This window comes from Sceloporus undulatus, chromosome 1, assembly GCF_019175285.1.
Source record: "Sceloporus undulatus isolate JIND9_A2432 ecotype Alabama chromosome 1, SceUnd_v1.1, whole genome shotgun sequence".
Taxonomy (NCBI): Eukaryota; Metazoa; Chordata; class Lepidosauria; order Squamata; family Phrynosomatidae; genus Sceloporus; species Sceloporus undulatus.
Genome location: NC_056522.1, coordinates 96,204,616 through 96,227,299, shown reverse-complemented (window position 1 = coordinate 96,227,299; position 22,684 = coordinate 96,204,616). Strand labels below are relative to the sequence as shown.

The window sequence follows — 22,684 nt, the reverse complement described above, 5'->3', positions numbered from 1 at the left end:
CCAGCTTCCAATTTTAAAATAATTTCCATGTTGGTGGCCAAACTTCTTGTTGTTCCTGTTGTGTGCCTTCAAATTGTTTTATCACTTATGGCAACCTTAAGGCTGATCTATCATGGGGTTTTCTTGGCAAGATTTGCTCAAAGGTTTGTCACTGTCTTCCCCTGAAGTTGAGAGCATGTGACTTGCCCAAGGTCACCCAGTGGGTTTCATGGCCGAGCTGGAATTGAACCTGGTTTCCAGAGTCATAGTCCAACATTCAAACCATTACACCACACTGGCTCTTGCCCAGATTTATAGATCTATGTTCTTAAAACACACTGGGGGTAGCTAATGTGGATTATCTGCTCTCTCCTTTTCTCTGTTTTGTTGTTCATGCATGCTCAGTAAGGGATTTCAAAATGTTGTCCCTGTTGTAAGGAGGCATACGCAGCTACAGTTGGACTGGCTAGAACTTGCCCCTTCCCTGTTCAAGCTTTACTTTGATGTTTACTACAGACATGCCTTTGCAACCCAGCGATAAAGTTTTTTTCCCAGCCCACCTTCACCATCCTCACAATACTAATGCTGCTAAAAAAATTCTTGCTAAACAGAAGACAAAGAGGAAATTGTTGGCTGGGCAGAACTTAAAAGATTTTGAAAATGAAACTTCTGTCTCAGAAGCTTTGTTAACTGAAGCATGTCTGTATATTAATGCTATCCAAAACCTCAGAACACAACAAGCAAGCATTTAAAAGACATTTTGAACTTCTTTGCACTTTCAGTGAGAAAGAGACAAGTGGCAAGTGACACAATCCATAACAATACTAGTGAAAAAGTGCCCATGTTAACTGAATATATATGAATATCCATTTGGAAGATTTGCACTAAACAGAGAACTGAGAATCACAAAACACTTGCATAACAAGACCAGCAACTACAAAGCTCTCCCTCCCCAATTCAGATTACTGGGGGGAGGGGGGACTGAAGATCCTCCTTCAGTTTTAGCATATATCCACTTGCCCGATTCACTGGTTCACAACTGGTTCCAGGAAACAAGTAAAGAACACAAAGAAAATTCTCTAAACATCCAATTTGGCCACCTTCTCTTACCAAATTCCTGTAAAATATATGATTTTGTTACAGTTTATCTAGTCATCAATTGGTGTTTAAGCAAGAAAGCTGAGTGAGATTTCAATCCAGGTTTCTTATGTTCTGACTATTATATTAGTACAGCTTTCCCTATTGGCCATGATGATTAGGAATGACACAAGCTTGTATTTCAAGATATTAAGAAGGAACTGGATGAGGGAAGGCAGCACAGGAACTCAGGAGTTAGTTTAGGGACTATTTGCTGTTGTTGTGTACCTTCAAATTGTTTCAGACTTATGGCAACCCTAAGGGTTTTCTGTGGGGCTGAGAGTGTGACTTGTCCAAATTTACCCAGTGAGTTTCCATAGTCAAGCAGGGAATTGAACCCTAATCTCCAGAGTTGTAGCCCAACCCTCAAACCACTGTATCACTCTGGTGCAAAGAAATAATACAGTAAGGCCTGATACAGCCAGCCAGAATAAAGCTGCTTCGAGTCACTTTGGAGGTATGGTGTTTCAATGGTGCATTCGTCCTAAGAGTCTGGAAGCTTCACCAAAGCTGCACTCCAGTCCTTAGGAGTGGAGCATGGCTTCAGTGCGGCTTCTGGACTCTTAGGATGCATGTATCATTGAAACACCATATCTCCAAAGTGACTCGAAGCAGCTTTATTTTGGCTGTCTGTATAGGGCCTAAGATTCAAAGAATGATGCTAAGGCATAAAATACTTGACTTTCAGGATCCATTTCTTATACAAGAAAAAACAAGTCTAAATCCCTCCAAGGACTTTGTTCTCTGGAGTTTTGTTCTCTAGAGTTTACATTACTATTGTTAAAGTTCACAAGGGAGATTTTAGAGGCTGCACAAAATTTAGGCAGTTCTAGTACTCCATTTTGTCCACTTTTATCTATCAAACAGCATATTTTTTTTTACCCGGAAGCAAAGGGGGGAGGTAATTAGTGAACTCCCAAAACCAAATTACTGGGGACTGCATAATTTCTAAAAAGAAAAAATTACCTAGAGTTTTATTTCTTAGAGACCCAAATGTAACAGATGGAAAGGATGTCTTGAAATGTTGGCAAGATCCAGTCTACAGTCTACAATCTATTTAATATGGAGAGGCCATATATAAATAAGTATTTCTGATCTGAACTATTTACAGTACTTAGAATAAAATCACAGTGAGGGCTGTGTTAAAATTAAACACAGGTATGGACATCACTAGCACTTCTTCTGCATGAATGCCACCTACTGGCCATCTAGACAGAAGCAAACCAGCAAAAATACATCAAACCACAAAACTATCTCCCCCTTGTGGCTCTCTTTATAGTACATGCTAAGGGCTGGAGGACATAGGATGACCCAAATAGTGCGCTTTCCTCCCCTCATTGCAACATATGATCCTGGCAACAATGGGAATTCAGCAACACTCCAGAGGCTACATACATTTAAAAGTTTTTTTTATGTAACGTGAAACTTATTCCCTTTAGATACTTTATTGTTCAGTTAGCTCTTAGTGCATGCTATAAATTGATTTAACAGTTATAGGTCTTCATGAAATTGTAGTTCCAACTTAAGTAGGCCCAGTGGTTGAATGTAACTTACGTTAAATCTGACCTATCAAGTTCTCATTCATTCAGTGGATGTACTTCAATTGGACCTAACAATTAGATTTAGGCCATATGCGTAATATTAACAGAGGAAAGACTGGGTTAGTTAAGGAAGACTAGATGAGTGAAGTTAATTTTGGGACTACAGTGGACCCTTGTTATACGCTGGCATTTGGTTCCAAGATCTCCCACACATAACAAAATCCATGTATGCTCAAGTCCCATTAAATATAATGACATAACAAAATGGTGTCCCTTATAAAAAAATGGAAAATCAAGGTTTGATATTTGAAATTTATACTTTTTTGAACATTTTCAAACTGTGGATGCTTGAATCTGTGTATAAAAAATCAGTGTATAAGAAGGGCCAACTGTATTACCTTTCAATGCAAAGCAAGTTAACAGATTTGCACTATTAAGTCAAGAATCAAACCGGCTTGTTTCTCTAGTATAGTTCTTCTGTAGTGAAGAACTCTGGATTGCAGCCAGAAATACTGGCTGCATTCACACTACGGAAACAATCCAGTTTGACACCATTTTAACTGCCATGACTCAATGCTATGGGATTCTGGGAATTGTAGTTTGTTGTGGCACCAGAGCTCTCTGACAGAGTAGGCTAAATATCTCACGGAACTACAAATCCCAGAATTCCATACCATTGAGCCATGGCAGTTAAAGAAGTGTCGAATTGGATTATTTCTGAGGTGCAGAAGCAGCCATTGTTAGGGAGGAAATCAGAAAGACACTATCTGTAACCAAAAAGGCAGAGGAGGTTGAGTGGATGTCAGACAAAACTCTTCAGGCAGTTAAGAGCAAACAAAAAGCTGAAATAAAAAATGACAGAAAAATATTGAGAATCTTGAATGCAACTGTTCAGTGAACTGTGTGCTGGGACAAAGAGAACTCTTGTAAGTATTAATGTACACAAATAGAAGACGACAATAACAAAGACAGAATAAGAGACCTCTTTGACAAGATTTGAAAAATTACAGCAATATGGTGATGCTATACTACCAGCAGGGGAACACCCTACATTACCAACACTTGTCCTTCCACATTTGTGGCTTTGACTTTAGCGGATTTGATTATTCATCAATTTTATTAATATATTCTCTCTAGGAATATTTAGGTCGGCCAGTGCAACTCTATGGTCAACTTTAACCAAAAGTCACACTGAAGGACCCTAGAGAGTTGCTCCTCTAGCACAGGTCTATGGTCAATGTCTGGCTGATGTTGACCACAGAGTCACACTGGAGGACCTAGAAATTCCTAAGAAGTGTTCTCTCAGGTAAAAACATAGTGTTTTTGTTATTTGTGGTTTTTCCACATTCACAGAGGACCTGTGCCTCTAACCCCAGCGAATGTGGAGAGACACTGAAGAACTATACAAAACAGATGAAATGATTACAGATTTCTTCAAGGAAAAACCATTTGAAGATGAACCCAGTTTTAGAAAGTGAAACGGAAAAGCCTTTCAAAGCGCTCAGGAGGAATAAATCGCCACAAACAGATATCTTACCCATAGTGCTATTTCAAATTGTAGATATGGAATCCATCAAAATTCTAACAAAAATTCTGCCAACAAATATGCAAAATAAAGCAATGCCCCCTGAAGACTGACAATATTCAGTATATATGCCAGTCTCCAAGAAAGGGACCATCAGGAGTTGTAGAGTTGTACTGGACTATTGCACTGATTTCCAATGCAAGCAAAATGATGCTCAAAATTAAACAAGAAAGCCTTTTACAATATATGAAGCAAGAATAAAAATATCATAGAGTTGGAAGGGACTACCAAGACCATCCAGTACAATCCCCTGCCATGTAGGAGAAATGCCAGATTACCAAACTGGAGACAGGAAAGAGAAAGGGATCACATTACAAATATATATTGGGTAATGTAACACTTTAAAAGTAATGGGAGTGCCTGGTGCATAACCTCTGCTCTGGACAAGACATCACTGTTAGTACAATGCACCTGCTCCATATGCGGGTGCGCCATACGAGGTTTCCAGTTTATGCGGCAGCAGTGCTGCTGTACATTGAATGACACGTGCGCCTGTGGCGCAAGCATACTGCGCTGCCGTAAACACAAGCCCCATGGGCTTGAGCTTATGCGGTATTTGCCTTACGAGGGGGTGGTGGTGGTGGTCCAGAATGGATCCCCACATAAGGCAAGGCTCCACTGTACACAATATGGAGGACAGGTTGCTTACCTGTAACTGTAGTTCTTCAAGTGGTCATCCCTGAATAAATGGGCTTCCTGCACCAACGCAGAAACATTCGGGACCTTCTAGAATTACTAGGGATGATTTTTGGGCAGTAGCTTTACCCACCCTATATACCCCTAGCGTTCCCACTCTTTCCCCTCACTTCCACTTGGATGCTGCAGAGCAGCATAATGAGGGAACATGAGCAAGAGCACGATATGACCTGAGGGGAGAATGAGCGGGTTTGTGTGAATTCACAGATGACCACTCAAAGAACTACACTTAAAGGTAAGCAACCTGTTCTTCTTCGTTGTGATCTCTGTGAATAACACAAACGGATTACACTAACAAGCTAAAGTCACAGGAGGAGGGAGTGTCGTGACACCAAGCATCATGTATAGTAAATGAAACTATGTTTTATTAAACATGCAAGTAGAAAGCATGCAATGCAACAAACCTCAATGCAAACCAGAAAGCAACACTGACCTCCCAAAAGCAGCATCATTTCTCAACCTGGTATCCAGCCTGTAGTGTGAGATGAAAGTCAGTGGCTGGGACCAGGCTGCAACTTTGGGGCACTCCACTGAGAAAGCCAGAGATCGTTGCTACCTCCCTTGTAAAGTGTGCTCGAATTCCAGTGGAAGGAGTCTTCCCTAAGAGTTCATAGGCTAAGTGAATGGTAGGAGTCACCCATTTTGAGAAATGCTGAGGAGTGATTGGAAGTCCGAGCTTCAAATCCATGTAGCAAACCAACAGTCTCTCAGATCATCTCAAATCCAAAGTACGGTGGACAAAAAATGTGAGTGCTCTTTGAACATCAAATGAATGTAGGACACATCCAGTACCAGAGGTCAGATTCAGAGCCAAGGCTGGTAGAACAATATCCTGGCTCAAATGAAAGGAAGACACCACCTTGGGCAAGAAGATTATGTCTGGATGGAGAACAACTTTGTCCTTATGGAAATGAAGGTGCGGCTGGTCGACTCCCAGTGCTCAAAGTTCACCTGCACAGTGCGCTGAAGTGATGGCAACAAGAAAGACAGTCTTCCAAGTGAGAAGTCTGAGATCAGCTGTAGCCATGGATTCAAAGGGGTGCTTGGAAATTTGCGCAAGGACCAACTCGAGACTCCAAGCTGGTATCGGTACTGACAATGGAGGATCAAGATTAATGAATTCTTTGAGGAACTTCTAAATCATGGGATCTTGAAAGAAGGATGGGAGTCCATTGAGCACAGACAGCAGCCAGGCAACACTTTAAGGGAAAAAATGTAGAGTCCAGCTTCCACTAGAGACATTAGGAATTCCAAAACTTGAGATGGGGACAGATTTTTGTCTGTCAAAAATATCAGAAATTTAGTACATTTCAGACTGTAAGGTTTCTATGTCAATGGCCTGTGAGCTGCTTATATAACAGTCTGCTCAAATTCGGGCAATGCTGTCATATTGAATCCGCCAAGCGACGAGGCAAAGTGTCTCAAGGTCCGGGTGTTGAACCTGACCATCGTGCATGGTGAGGAATCAGGATGCAAAGGCAGGTAGAGGTAATTCCCATGGGCCAGATGTAGGAGAGGCACAAACCACAGTTGCCATGGCCACCAAGGGGTGATCAGGAAGGCATGTGATTCGTCCTGCCTCAACTTCGCCACAACTCTGATGATGAATGGAAATGAAGGGAAGGGATACAGTTGGTAACCTGTCCACTTGAATAGAATGCATCTCCTCGCGAGCCTCAAGCTTTGTACCTTGAGCAAAACTGTGGGCACTGATGGTTCAGGTAGGTCAAAAAGAGATTGAATCAGGGAGTACCCCAGCAACAGAACAGTTTCTGTGTCACCTCTGAATCAAGCATCCATTTGTGGCATGAATTCAAGGATTGGCTGAGTTGATCTGCCAGTCTGTTCTCCTTGCCCAGTAGATGGAGAGCAGTGTCAAACCTAAGACATAGGCATGGGTTCGATAGTGCCTTTAGAGAGCAGAGTGCACACTTCGTCGAGTGGAGTGGCTGAGGAGGGCCACCGTAGGGGGTAGTTCTTTGAATCTGAGGGCATAGCCTTCAGCAATTATGGTAAGTACCCACAAATCATCTGTTATTGAAGACCAAACCTGAAGATACTCAGAAAGTCTATGACCAAAGGTGAATCGGAGAAGGAAGCGCACACAAGGAAAAAGTCACAGGAGCTTTTTACCTCAGTTGCCCTTCTTGAAAGATTGATAGTACAGAGGCCGGCTGGTATTATGCCTGTTGGAGAATGAAGATTGCTATGGGAACCTCTGCCTCCTCGATCCCAAATGACTGTAAAGACACGACTAGATGTAGGATGGTCATTGCCAACCCCATCGTCAACGTAGAACAAAACCTGGTGAGGAAGAAGACATACCATATTTCCTGGCAGTAGTCTTTGTTGTATAATCATGGTCCAACTTCTCATCCATCTCTTTGTTAAAGAGGCCGGAGACATTGAAGGACATATCCTCTATCATAGTCCAAGCCTGATGAGGGAGATCTGACGCTTGAAGCCAGAAATGGAGATGGAGGGCAATCAAACCCAACAAGACCTTTGAGATGCAAATCGCTGAATGAAAGGCAGAGTTGATTTATTGGGCCCCAGGAGAGTGAGCTTCGGCCTGTAGAGCCTGGGTGAAGGGGCAGTCTTTGTCCGGGAGCTCATCAAGGAGGATCATTCTCTCCCAAAGATAGTGCTGTAAAGCATCCAGGCAAGCAGAGTACAGCTTTCGAGCCATAACATCCAATTTCCTGCCCTGCTCGTCCACAGCTATTCAGGATGTACGAGGGACTGGCTTCAACTGGGAGACTTCGACAATAGATGAGTTTGACCTCAGATGCTTGACAAGCCAAGAAGAGTCTGAAGGAGTCAACCTGTAGAGGTTGTTGATCTTCTTCGAGGTGGAAGGGATGGTAGCCAGAGCAATCTAGGAACACTTGGCAATATGGGCCATTGATGGAAGAAGCCCAATGGAAACAGGTAGGAACCTTGGATTGAATCCATTCACAGATGGAATCCAGAGGTTCAGCATTGTGGTGTACTGCTTCCAAGTCTAGTGCATTGGCCATTCTAATAACTTGTTCCAAAAAGGAACAAACATCATCAGTTGGAGAGGCAGAGTCATGTATCACAAAAGTATCTGAAAGTGATCGAGCACCAATTTGAGTCAAGAAAGTATTTGAAGCAGGAGAGACAGCACTTGGTCAGTGTGGAAGTGTCAGTAGAGTCTGTTGACCAAGGATTCACAGTACGGTAGTGCTTGATGTTCCGTCCATGCGGAAGCCTATCGTTGGAGCTTTGAACAAGAGGCTAACTGAAAGATCACCGAACCTGTAGGAGAACCCTGGGGACCTTTAGGCACATCGTAGACATATTGCTGGAGATGATACTCTGGGTCAACCGGCATTTAATAAAGTCCAGTCTCATGGTCAAACAGGCAGTCATGTTGAAAACTTTCAAGGCTCTGTACATGTGGCTGGTCAATGTCAGTACCAGCACAGGATCTGGGATTCAATTCACATTGACGGTCAGTACTGAGGCAAAAATCTGCTTTGGGATGGTAGACCGAAGAAGCCAAAAGGCAATCGTGGACTTGATCCTGGGGAGAAAGAGAGAGATCTAGTGGCCAAGAAAGACAACAAGGGTCTTGGAGAAGGGGACTGATGCACTGGAGAATTGATTAATTTTCCCTCAGGATTTTTTCACACGGGGACCTATGTGCTTCCATCCCAAAAATGGTTAAAATGCTGGCATCCCAGAAAAGCAAGCCAATTTGCTAGTGCTTATCACACACAGAGCACAACAAGGGGTTAAAAGCACATTACTTAGGGTCCAATGCAAATTTGGTTATCAAACGGGTGAGGACAAATGCCCATTTCTAGCTTAGAAATACCTTTTCTGGGAATGCTCCAAACTGTCATTTAAACAAGTGCACACAAACACAAGGGCACAAAAACACAAGTCTGTGATTCCCTGCCCAGGAGACAAAACACAAACTCTTACTTGGGGAGGAAATGATCAGTGGCTTCACAGGGAGGGGAAACCAGGAGAAAAAATATTCTTTGCCCCAGAAGCTGTTGAAGGTAGGCTGAGGCTTCCCTTTACAAAGTCTCTTAAAACCACACACACACTAGAGAAAGAAAGAGGAGGGGGCTGCTCCATAAACCTGCCTGATTCCAGCAAGGGCTGATACTCCCAGATGCCCTCCTTTTCCAGGACATGTCCTCCATTTCTCTTCAGGAGGAATTCCAAAACATCCTCTCCCTCCGCCTTCTCTCACCACCTGATTCCCTAAATTAGAGGCTGCAGGACAAAGGACAGAAAGAGGGAAGAAGGTGAGTGTGTGTGTGTATCCCTTTAAGAAGAAAGCATTCTCCCTCTCCTGGGGACAGCAAGGGACCCTGGGAAATCTGAGAACAGGAGGCATCTGGACGCTTGGTTTTCAGACAGCTGCCATTATGTGAAAGTAAATTTTCAAGTAAAATGGAAATGCAAATACAATAGTTTTGCGAATTTACTTATTTCCTGATTTACCTCACTTTCTGTCTGGAGTCTGTCCTGATTGCGTGCAGCATCATGTGAAACGTAGCTGTGAATTTGTCCCTAATGCCCCGGATGACCCTGCATTGGCAACACTTTAACCTTCCAATTTTCCCTATGTGAAAAAGTCTTCAGATACCGAAGCAATCTGGGCCTCAACCAACTGGGTAGATGGTACCAGGGGTGCAGGCTTCTCCACAGGCTGCTCATCCAATCTGGTCATTTTAGGAATAGCAATATAGCAATAGCAAGTACATTTCTATACCACTTATCAGTGCACTTAGGCACTCCCTAAGCAGTTTTCAAGGGACTTGGAGAAGGGCTTTTACAATGTTTAAGCTAATTGCCCCCAACGAGCTGGGTGCTCATTTTAGTGGCTTCAGAAGGGTGCTAGGCTGACTCGACCCTGAGCCCCTGGCTGGAACTGAACTCACAACCTTGTGGTTTGTGAGTGATTAGCTGCAGTAATGGCATTTAACCACTGCGCCACCAGGGCTCTTAGAAGAGGAGTGGGATGAGGAATGTTTATGCTTCCTCTTCTTGTCCGTTCTCAGATGCCTTTTTAGAAGGCTTAGAGGTAAACTTGGTCACAGTTGACAAGGATTTCTGCTTTTTGTGGGTGGATCCTCGGGTTCACCAGCCTTGGTCAAGCGTCAATGTTCAGATTTGGGTCGTCACTTTGCTGATGATGGCTCATGACTCAACCACAGAGAAATCAAGTGAGGAACATCAGCCTGCCGGGCATATTCCATAGTGGAAGGCCTTTGATGAGGTGGAGAAGGTGGAGGTACTGAAAGTTGCAGTTGAGGGCACATGAGGCTTCAAGGTCCTTTCATGTAACAACGACTGCAGGCAGGAGAGCCAATTCTTTCTGGCCTGAGAGGTACCCCTCACCCAGGCACAGCAAACAATGAGTGTGTTTGTCTTGCCATGGGATTTTCATGCCATATTCCTCACACTGCTTAAGTGACATAGACTGTGAAGCCATATTACCAATCCAAAGTCAGTCCGTTGCAGATCAAACAATGTCGAAATCACAAGACAGAGAGTAGTTGAGCTCAAACCAAGTCAAAGCCAGTAAAACTTTATGTCAATGCTAAAATCCGATAGAAATGCCAAAATCCAAAGCCAAAACTAAGATCAGAGTGCTTTAAATTGAACCATAGAGAAATTCTAATAATGACTTCCTTTGCTGCTGCTAGCGCAGTGGACAAAAAAGAACTGAGGGAAAAGAGTGGGAATGCTGGAGGTATATATAGGGTGGGTGGAGCTGCCACCAAAAAGTCTTCCCTAGTGGTTCTAGCGGCTGTAAAAGGGGATCAGATAACTCTGCATTTTATCACCCAATCTGTTTAACTTGTATGCTGAACATACCCTATGTAAAGCAGTATTGGACTCTGAGAAAACAGACAAGTAAATTGGGGGAAGGCATATCACCAATTTACAATATGCAGATGATATGATATTACTTGAGGAAAATAACAAAGAATTGGAAGAACTACTGAAAGTGCAAAAGCAGGGTTATATCTACACATTAGGAAGATAAAAATAAAGACCACAGATGATTTATATAAGGAAGGTAACTAAGGGCCTGTGCAGACCAGCCATTAAGGCCTGCCTGGGGGAGGAGTTGGGGCATGGCATCCATATGATGCACACCCTGCCTCCACCTCCATGGCGGCTTGATGCCATGCGCTGCTCCACATGGCATCACGGCACTCCTCTGGTGCTGCGTTTACATGACACAGCACCAAAGGAGAGCCTTAAAGCTGCAGCACCGCAGCTATCTCACCAAGGCGCAAAAAGCCACTTTTTGCTGCTCCTTTTGTGCCCTGGAAAGGCCAGAGTGGGGCTGCAGCATGCGATTGCCGCGTCCCTAATCTGGTGTAGATGGAGGCAGCTGCCGGCCGCCCCTTAGGGGCAGTCTGCACAGCCTCTTAGATACTGAAACAGTTAAAGATTTCCTGTCTCAGACATTAATCAAAATGGAAACTATAGTTAGGAAATCAGAAGAAGATTTGGAAAGGCAGACATGAAGGAACTAGATAAGATTCTCAAGGATAAAGATATATCATTAAATACTAAGATTAATCTGTGTCATGGTTTTTCAGATTTCTATGTATTGGTGTGAAAGATGGACAGTGAAGTTAACAGACACGAAGAAAATCACTACATTTGAAATGTGGTGCTGGAAGAAAATTATTTGGATACTGTGTACAGCTGAAAAGATAAATAAATGGTCCTAGAGCAGTGGTCCCTAAACGTTTTCAGGCTACCACCCCCTTTTATCCTGGGTTACAACCCTAGCGGCCGCCTCCACCCCATATACTAGCTAACCAAAGCCAGAGGAAATAGAGTAGAACCCCCCCCCCCCAATTCCTCTTTGCCTTAGCTAACTGGCCTGAGCTAGCTAACCAAGGCAAGGGGGAAAGGAGGAGAGCTTGTGTGTCTGCTCCCTTCCTTCCTTTTGCCTCAGAATCAGCCTGTGTCTTTCTTACCTGAAGAGGTGTTCCTACTTGGGCTCCTTGGAGGGGAAACCAAGCAGTTTCTGCAAAAAGGTGGGGGTGACAAGTATTTTGGTACCCAGAGAGGGAAGGGACCAAGGGGAAGGACACAGCCCATTTGCTCTGCTCTAGGGGGAAGCAAAGCTGGATGAGCCATGCTGGGTATCTTGCCTGGTATCCTGGACAGATGGACCAAGAATGTCCTGTCCCAGAATAGTGCAAGAAAGAAGTTTCATACAACCCTCACTCTCACAATTCCCTGCTGCCCTGCTTTTTCCTCACTGCCCCACTGATGCTCTTTTTTTTCTTGGCAACCCCTGGAGCTTCTCAACCCCTTCAGGGAGACGCTACCACCCACTTTGGGAATCACTGTCCTAGAGGAAATCAGGCCTGAGCTCTCCCTGAGATTTTCCCATGAATGTGGGAAAATCATGAATAATTCCCACCCCACCCCTCGCAGAAGCCACTTAAAGTGAGGGGTGGATGGGAAAAGAGGAGCAGGTGCGTGAACGCCTCCTTTCCTCTTTTCTCTTTAACTTGCTCCCTGCCCCTTTCCCAGATGGGTTGGCCAGGGACCCATCCACGTACAAAAAGGGCTGGGAGCAAGGAGAGATCTGTCCCAGCCACTTTCTCGGGGGGATGGGTGTCTACCTTAGCCGGGCACCCATCTAACTGGGAAAAGGGCTGGAAGGGGAGAGGGATCCATCCCTCCCAGTCCCTTTCCTGAGCGATTGCTGCCTGGCCAAGCCAAACAGCTATTCTTCTGGAAAAGGGGCTGGGAGGGATGGATCCCTCCCCCCTTCCAGCCCTTTTTCTGGGCAGATGGGTGCCTGGCCAAGGCAGCAATCCGGCCAGGAAAGGGGCAGGATTGGCGCATGCACCCTTCCCGGTTTCTCCCTCCTGGGCTTCCCTCCCAGGGGAAAAGCCCAGGAGGAGGAGTGAGAGGAACAGAGTCCTTGACCTCGTGAATAATCAAAACCATGAGTGTCAAAGCAGCAAATGTAGGGGCCTGAGTATAATGTTCAGCAAAGCAGAAGGCTGTAGAAAAAGAAGAAAACTGCATCAGAGATGAATTGACCCAATCAAGAAAGTCACAGCCCTGAGTATGTAATACCTGACCAGGGCAGCTGATGACCACTACTCTTAAGAGTTCTGTAATCCATAAGGTCACCATGCTGATGGCAAATGACCACAAAACACAACAAAAATGCCAGCTTTATAGTCTTGTTTTGTTTGCAATGTCTCCATAAAATAGAAAGGTTAGTTACAATGCCATTTGAGGGTTACACTGTGCAACTGCAAGTCTGTTACATTTTCCCTGCCCATGTTTTCTTCTAAAGTGTGGTGTGAGAAGAACACGCCTGCACAATTGTACATATCACCTTTCTTTCTCATACACTCAAGATAAAGGAAAATATAAAACAAGTATAATTAACTCTTTATCCCTTAATAAAAAACATAATATGCAAGTTCTGAGCCTCTTCTGCCTGCTGAGCTACATCTTTTAGCCTTCAGTTTGAAAACTCTGCCTGCAGTCTGGATATCAGTGTTTCCAAACATCAAAACTGTATGATTCAGAACATGTAAGCCAGTCTGGGATCAGCTAAACCCTTGTTGATCTTTGCTAGGAAATGCAACTGTACAACAATCTTCCTCCTGTTCATATTGCACAACATGCCTTTCCCTTCAAGCAAACTATTCTCTTATCTTTTCCTTAATACTGTACCTCCCTTTCCGGTTAGCAGCCTATTGCTAAACCACATCATCTTCCACAGGCTTCCCTCTAAATCAGGGTAGGCAACTGCCAGGCATTGGAGGGGAACACATTGGCCCTCCATGGGCAACCTCTTCATTCCTACCCCCAACCCCTTCAATTTTTAAAAATTAAATTATTTTGGTTCAAAATGTCCACCCACTTTGCCACGTGTTTTTGGCAACCATCAAATCATTTTATTTAACATTGCTTTGTTTGGAGTCATGTCAGGGGTTGGGAAGGGATTAATTATGAGTATTATTTGAACTGTAATGTACTTTTTTCTTCTTCTGAATTTTGCTTGATTTGTATTGTATTATTTTGTATTCTTCTACTGTTGTAACCAGCCCGGATTCTATGTGATTGGGTGGGCTATAAATAAATTATTATTGTTATTATTATTATTGGTCCAAGTGAGATCTCCAGGTTGGCTTCCCATTGCTAAGTTCTGACTGAATTCTAGTTGTTAAAAGGGCCTCCCCCTGGTCTAAAACAGCAAGGGCAGTGGGAGAACATGGTCAGATTTCCCAGGTTCATCTTTGCAAAAAGATTGGAAAGCTGCTTGGGTCTTAAATGGCACTGGGGCCATATGCAGCTCATGGGGCCTGCACTTTCTGTACCCCTACTCTAAAGAAGCAAATGTGGTATTACAAGCTCTGACCCCAAACGGTGGTCTGAAGACATTCTGCTACCTCAGAAAAGTATCACCCCTACCCCATATCATTTACAGAAGCCACATGAACTGGCAGCTGAATCTTACTTCAATACTAGTAATGGGACAGTATCCTCAACTACTCCCAGAGCAGCAATCTAGGGGTCCCAGGACACACTGGCTGGCATTGTTAGTGGCATGTGTTGAGTTCGCCTTACATCTGTGTACACTTTTTTTTCTTTCCTCTCTTTGCTGTGGATGTAGCATATCTTGATTTCAATAAGGCCTTCGACAAGGCCATGATATTCTTGCAATGCTACTGTTAGGTGGATTGGTTGACTGGCAAAATGAAAGGGTGCACAAAAATGCTGCCTCTTCATCCTGGAAAGAGGTGACTACCAGGGTGCCACAGAGCTCTGTTCTGGGCCCAGTGCTATTGAACATCTTTATCAATGATTTGGATGATGGAATAGAGGGCACACTTATGAAATTTGCAAATGACAACAAATTACTATATTTTCTGGCGTATAAGACTACTTTTTAACCCAGGAAAAATCTTCTCAAAAGTCAGGGGTCTTCTTATACACCGGATGTCGTCTTATAGGGCAGGTGCTGAAACTTCCAAGCAGGACTGGAGAATCTGTGGTCGCCGTATATGATGGGGGGAGCTCAAAAATGGCTACGGCCACATCCCCACAATATGCGCCGACCGTATGAAAGCAGCAAGGGCGGCACTGTACAAGTACGGTAGAAGAAAATCTATTCACCAGGATTCGTGGAAAGAAGTGACTTAATGCGGTCCCGATGATGAGGTGAGGGGGGTGTAAGTGAAGGGTGGAGCAAGCTGCAGGCGTCCCAGACGCCTGGGGTATGGAAAAAAGAGCCATGTTTGCGCTACCGCTCTGATAGTATTGGAAACAGGGAGGGCTGGGCAGGTATGGAGAGCTGACCAATCCAAGCAGCCTTTGTATACAAGTTTTCCTGCTAAGTACCTGCATGTCATAAGCATTTGAATTAAAAGTACCATATTGAAATCAAATCTGATGTTTTTTTTTTTATTTTTATTTGGTGTGCATTGGAAGAGGGGTAGTCTTATACCCCGAGTATATCCCAAACTCTATATTTTAACTGGAAAAGTTGGGGGTCGTCTTATATGCCCAGTTGTCTTATATGCCAGAAAATACGGAAAAAGAGCAACATTGAAAATGAGCTTAATAGATCAGAAAGCTGAACAAATTTGTGGGTATGAATTTGCAGAACCTAAGCAGATCAGTGGGGAATAGGGAGTCTTAGAGATGTCTCATCCACAGGGTCGTCATGAGTTGGGACTGACTCGAAGGCAGTTAACAACAACAAATCAGCAGCTCAGAATGAGGGTGGACGTGTAGATGTTGTCTGAGGTGGCAGCTCACTCTACCCAACTGTAGGCTGGCCTTATATCTACACATGCTTGTGTTAGTCATTTTGGGTGAAGAGACTGGACTACTCCTTCAATGTACAAACATTGTCTTATATGGACCATTCCCCCTGTTCACCAAGGATGAACAGTTATTTAAGCACAGTTTACTGTCTAATCAGCCCACATTCTTCAAATGTTGGCATTATACAACAGTATAAGGAGCAATTCCTAATTTAATTACTAGGCTTTAATCAAACAGCTCAGAAATGTACCTTCTGAAGAGACATCAGGTGTTAACCAGACCAGTAGCTGACCAAGACAGATTACCATATATACTCGACTATGTCGCCCTCATGTATAGGCTGAGGCAAGATTTGGGTCAAAAATTATGGATTTTGATATGACCCGTGGGTACATTGTGGGTAAAATAGTGGCTTATAGCATAGGCTCTAAAGGATGGAGCTAAAGAAAATGGTGCCAAAGAACTTATAAAATTCCAGCAGGCATAACTTTTTGTGCTCACACTAAAGGAGGGATGAGAGAGTTGAAGCGAGGTCAGTGCTTCCAGGGCAGATTATGCTCTTCCCTTTCACCAGGGAATGGTTCCTTTTTTAATGAGTTAAAGTACCATACATACATTGACCCATGGATAAGTCCACTCAGATATTTGGGGTCAATTTTTTTACTAAAATTTCTAGACTTATACATAAGTATATATAGTAAGTCAAACCAAAAGAAAAGAGAGGTTACAGGAAGTACTGTATAGGACAATTATCTGGCTTGTAAAGGGAACTGCCCTAAGCCCTTTTCTAGTTCAGCAGGCTTAGCAGAGCTCTGGTATTGCCTGCTTAAGAATACTCTGTTTTAATGAGTGTGTACATGTGTCCACGCATGCACATGTGCACCCTCAAGTTGCTTGTCAATTTATGGTGAATTTCATAGGATTTTCTCAGGAAAGGAAAACTCAGAGGTGTTTTGCCAATTTCTTCCTCTGAAAAATAGCCTTCAGCACCCAGTATTCCTTGGCAGTCCCCCATCCAAGTACTAATGAGGCCTGAATTCAAGACTACTTGTTTGATATTATACACACACACACACACACACACACACACACACACACACACAGAGAGAGAGAGAGAGAGAGAGAGAGAGAGAGAGAGAGAGAGAGAGAGAAAATACCTGGTTAGTAGAGAAAACAGTACCAAATATAACCTTGTGCTAAGAAGCTATATTCTAGACAATTTTACTGGTCTCAACAACACCTTGTGTTACAGTCAATGTGAAAACTCTTACCCCCAAAAATGCTTTTCAACTTTTTAAACTGAAATGGCAAGCAGGTGGAACTTTCCTTGGCTAGACTCCTGTGGCCTCAATGTCTGTTATAATACACACACACACTTGGTGTTAATAAGAAGTACATACTGCTTTTCAAGCCATGCCTTGGTACCCACTGCCACATTAAAAATGCAAGATCACTACTGCTTTTCAACTGTGTAGCCTCAACAGAAAGGAGACATATTTCAAAGTTTTTCAGTTTTTCAGATTCAGGGTCACCAAACTCACAGAATCAAGATTTATCACCATTTTATCCTTGAGCTGCATACAAGAGGAGCCACTGCAACCAAGCAGCTAAAGTACTTCTGTGTCATCAACTCTTAATTATCTAATTAAACTGAAAACCTATTATTCTCCCATGTCATGATACGTCAGCCTTCTTATAAAAGACAATGGTCCCAATTATCTGATAATCCTAGGAAGTTATAAAGAGTGTGTTGGTTTCTGTCCCATAATGAACAGCACTGGTATATATCTCATTTAATAAAAGTAGATATGCCCCTGGATAATACTGCTTTAACAGAAAATATGACAATAGAGATAGAATTGACACGGAAAGAATAGGGATATGTTTCTACGTTACAAAAAAGAAAAGTTCAACATATTTCTGCAAGTTCAAAATTAACAATATGAAACGGGCAGCTGAGGCATGCCTTGCACTCTAAAGGAAGTTTCTGGAGAGCACTTGAAGGCCCTCTAGAGCAGGGGATCGACCCTTCCTCGGGGGTCGCCAGGTTGGGACTCGTCCCTCCCCCTCCCCCTCTCCTCCAACTGGCCAGGCCTCTCTGGCCTGCTGCCATCACCACCGCCTCCTCCTCCTCATGGCTGCCGCTGCCATCACACAGGGCTGGGGCTGCCGCTACCGCCTCCTCCCCTTCTCCTCCTCCTCCTCCCCCACACGGCAGCTGCTGCTGCTGCCACCGCCAGCAGCACCACTGCTATTGAGGCAGCAGCAGGCCAGAGGAGGCCTGGCCAGTGCTGGAGGAGGAGGGGGAGGAGGAGCTTCCACTGGCTTTTGCAACTGCAAGTCCTACCTCTTCTTCTGGCTGGCGGCCTCCCTGATTGGTTGGGAGGCTGGGAAGGGGCAGGACTTCCAGCCACAAAGGCTTTGGGGACTTGTAGGCAGCCAGAAGTCCCACCCCTTCCCGGCCTCCCAGCCAATCAGGGGGGCCACTGGGTGAGGCAAAGGTTGGGAACCACTGCTCTAGAGCCTTCAAGGGATGACTTTTTCTTCCCCCAGCCTCCACCATTTTTATGATTTCCACTATGGTGAACAAATTATAAATGCCATTTTTACATGCTGAGAAAAGCAGGTATTGCTGCCTAATCTGTTTCCCCCCTCTTCCTCCCTGCTTTGTGTTCACGTATCCTCAGCAAGGGACTCTGGAGGCAGCTACTGTTTATTTTGTCTTGTTCTAGGCAGGAACACACAGCTTCAATAGAACCGGGTACAGTAGAATTCCATTCTTTCCCAGGTCAAGCTTTATGGCATTGATGGAATAATAGGCAAGCATGTTGTTCCATTCATTCTTTCTCCATCCAAACCAATGTATTTAAGATTAAAGATAAAGGTAAGATAAAGAATAGGAACATACAGGGACTGTGACATTTGTAGTACTGTACAACTGTATCCCTTGCACATCCCAAAATGCATAACCTTTGCATTTGCTTCTCTAAAAATAGGTCTTGATTTATACAGTACTGAATCCCTTTACCCATCACAAAGGCTTGATATATTAGATGCATAAAACTATTGTCCCATTAAAAGGAAACAAGTCTGTCTTGTTTGGTCATAAATATTAATGAGACAACGCATTACTGGTGTACTATGGGTACTACATCAGTGCTTGCATCACCAACGTGGGTTGATTTTCTCAAGGGAAACTCCTGGTGCTATCACCCACAAAGAATGCCAGTATGAATTTAGTTCAACCTGGAATCCTTCACCTTGATGCTGATTAGGCTTCCAAGGTCAGATAGATTACAGTGTTGATAGAGTTTAAGAGGCCTCCACCTTTCTAGCAGTCACCCATCATGACTCTTCAGCCAAGGACTCTTCCAGCTTCAAGAGTTCTGCAGATGGAAGGGGGCAGGATTCAAGTGGTGAGAGGTGAAAAACAGCTGAGGAAAACACCAAGAGAAGATGCTTGGCCATTTTCAGTCTCTAACACACAGGAACAACTGAACTGAAAGAAACACATGGAGGGAAGCATGCCCACTCAGCTGCAGACACACCCGTATTTTCCAGCATAGAAGACGACTGGGCATATAAGACGACCCCCAACTTTTCCAGTTAAAATATAGGGTTTGGGATATACTCGCCGTATAATACTACCTCTCTTCCACTGCACACCAAATAAAAATTTTAAAAACCCATCAGATTTGATTTCAATATGGTGATTTTAATTCAAATGCTTATGACATGCAGGTACTTAGCAGGAAAACTTGTTGTATACAAAGCCTGCTTGGATTGGTCAGCTCTCCCTGCCTGCCCAGCCCTCCCTATCTCCAAGACCATCAGAGTGGTAGTGCAAACACAGCTCTTTTTTCCATACCCTGGGCACCCTGGACACCTGCAGCTTGTTCTGCCCTGACTTACACCTTCCCGGTGAGGCGGTCCCTCATCTCGTCATCGGGAACGCGTTGTCACTTTCCCCCACAAATCCTGGTGAATGGATTTTCTTCAACCATACTTGTATAGCGCTGCCCTTGCTGCTTTCATACGGTCCCCGCATATGGCAGGGATGCGGCCACAGCCGTTTTTGAGCTCCCCCCACCATATTTGGCAAACACAGATTCTCCAGTTCAGCTGGAAGTTTCAGCACCCACCCTATAAGACGACACCCGGCATATAAGACAACCCCCAACTTTTGAGAAGATTTTCTGGAGTAAAAAATAGTTTTATACGCCAGAGAATACAGTATTTAGCAGTACAGAGATAAATTCTGAAGGGAAGGTGATCATCATGACATTCCTTACAGCCATTCTCCTGAAGAAACAGACTGTCCAGAAAGACAGGCTGTTCTGTTAATTCGTACCAACAACCAGTATTAGTCATTTTTTGCTCCATCAGGATCATGCATGTCATAAAGCTAGTGGACCCCAATAGCCCATATTGAAATACACTGCAAAATAACAGAGATGATTTACTACAATATATTGTTGTCTGGACAATTCACTTCATCTGAACCTAATGTATGGATTGGGGCTAAGCTCAGAGTGGACTGCAAAACCAGATGGCACCAATATCCTCAGCTAATCAAAAGGTTCCATGTTCCAATCCTGCAAACACATCCCTGGAAAAATTTGCATGTTCCATTAATCTGTTAATAAGAGAAGTGGATGCCAAGCTTTGGGGCCAGTCTCCATTTCTAGTCTACTAAAAAAAGAAAGAAAAAATTAAGAGCATCACAGAGTGTTACACTGGAATATACCTCCCCAAACACACATACAAGTCTATAATAAATACAGCACAAACTGAATATTCAAGGCAGGTTCTTATTCCTACGAAATAGCAGCCCAGCAACTATAGAAGTGCCCTTAGTTTCACTTCCACACCTAAAGTAATATAGTAGTTCCTCCCTATTTGTGGTCAGGGGAACGAGGCCCATATGAATATGGAAAAATCGTGAATAACTCCACTCCCAACTCAAAAGCCAGTTAAAGGGAGGGATGGGTGGGGGTAGAGAAGCAGGGGCCCATGCTCCATTTCTCCCACCCTCCCGTCCCTTTAATTGGCTCCCTGCCTCTTTCCTAGCTCAATCACTTCCTTTCCCAGGGGGCGATCGGGCAGGGAAAGGGAAGAGGAGCCTCCATCCCCCCCATTCCCTTTCCCAGTTGGATTGCTACCTGGGCTGCTGCTCACACAGCAATCTGGCTGGTCAGGAGTCCTTGATGGGGGGCGGGGGGGCGGGATGGAGGATTCACCTCCATTTGCCAGCCACATTGCCCCCTGGACAGCCCAGGGAATGATGGGGCAGGCAAAGGGTCCTGGGGGAGGAGGCTCCTCCTCCCTTTGCCAGGCCCCTTCACCTTCTGGACAGCCTAGGGAGTGATGGGGAAGGCAAAGGGTCCTGGGGAAAGGAGGCTCCCCCTCCCTTTGGCTACTCCATCATCCCCTGGACAGCCAGGGAGTGATGGGGCAGGCAAATGGACTTGGGGGGAGGGAGGCTACTCCTCCCTTTGCCAGCCCCATCGCCCCCTGGACAGCCCAGGCAGCAATAGGGCAAGCAAAGGGACTTGGGGGAATGGAGGCTCCTCCTCCTTTTCCAGGCCGGATTGCTGTCTGGCCGGGGAAAATATGGAGTTGGCTCCTGGGCTTATTCTCCTGAGAGGAAAAGCCCAGGAGGGAAAGGGAGGAGAAATGCCTGTGCTAGTAGGCTTGACCTCATGAATAATCCAAACTGCGAGTGTCAAAGGTGCAAATATGGAGGGCCAGCTGTATTATTTTGCCTTCCAGACCTAAAGAAACCTCTCTACAGCAGGTTTGCTAGGAAATCTGCTGTGGATAGTTAGAGCTAATTCTGCAAGGCTTAGAGCTGTTATTAACTGCTGTCAAGTCAGTTGTACCAACTGTATGAATGAGAGACCCCCAAGTCACTCTGTTATCAACAGCCTTGCTCAGGTCTTGCAGATTCAGGAGTGTTGCTTCTTTCACTGAGTCCATCCATCTCCTGCAGTCTAGTGCAGTCTCTTCCTTTATCTATTGCCTTCTACCATGTTGTGTATGTGCCTTCAAGTCACCTGTCAACTTATGCGGAACTCAAGAATTTTATAGGGTTTTCTTAGGCAAGGAATGCTCATAGGTGGCTTTGCTAGTTTTTTCTCTGAGAGTCTATCTACAGCATCTGGTATTTGTTGGTGGTCTCCCATCCAGAGCTGACCCTTCTTAGCCGTCAAAAACAGATGGGATCTGGTGCCTTTAGGGCATTTATGCTGCCTTCTACCTTCCCATGCATTATTTTAATAATAATAATAATAATAATAATAATAATAATAAGTTTTATTTATAGACCGCTATTCCGCAATGATCATAGCGGTGTACAGTAAAAATTGAATACAATACAAATACAAGGTGACAATTAAAGGAGGGAGAAGTCTCGTCCTTCAGGCAGTCCCTGATGTTGCTGGGTCTGCCTGATCACTCCCTCTGAAGCCAAAATGACAGTTAAAGGAGGGAGGAGCCTCTTCCTTCAGGCAGTCCCTGATGTTGCTGATTTTTTTTTTTAAGATTAACAACACAGTATCATTTTATTTTATTTACTGTTGTTTTAGATGTCTGTGAACATCTAGAAGGCAATGCCATAATCACAAAAAGTCAACATGGGTTTCAGAGAAACAAGTCATGCCAGACAAATCTGATCTCTTTCTTTGATAAAATTACCAGCTTGGTAGATGAAGGGAATGCTGTGGATATAGTATATCTTGATTTCAGTAAGGCCTTTGACAAGGTTTCCCATGACATTCTTGCAAACAAGTTTGTAAAATGTGGGCTAGACAAAGTAACTGCTACATGGATTTGTAATTGGTTGACTGGCCGAACCCAAAGGGTGCTCAACAATGGCTCTTTTTCAGCCTGGAGAGAAGTGACCAGTGGGGTCCCACAGGGCTCT

General features: G+C 44.2%; 1 protein-coding gene across 1 annotated transcript in view; it reads right to left on the bottom strand.

Annotated features, from left to right (window-relative positions):
• The window catches only part of STX7 (syntaxin 7), a 60,590-nt gene that overhangs the window by 23,480 nt on the left and 14,426 nt on the right, over positions 1-22,684 (bottom strand). The gene's annotated exons all lie outside the window — the stretch shown is intronic.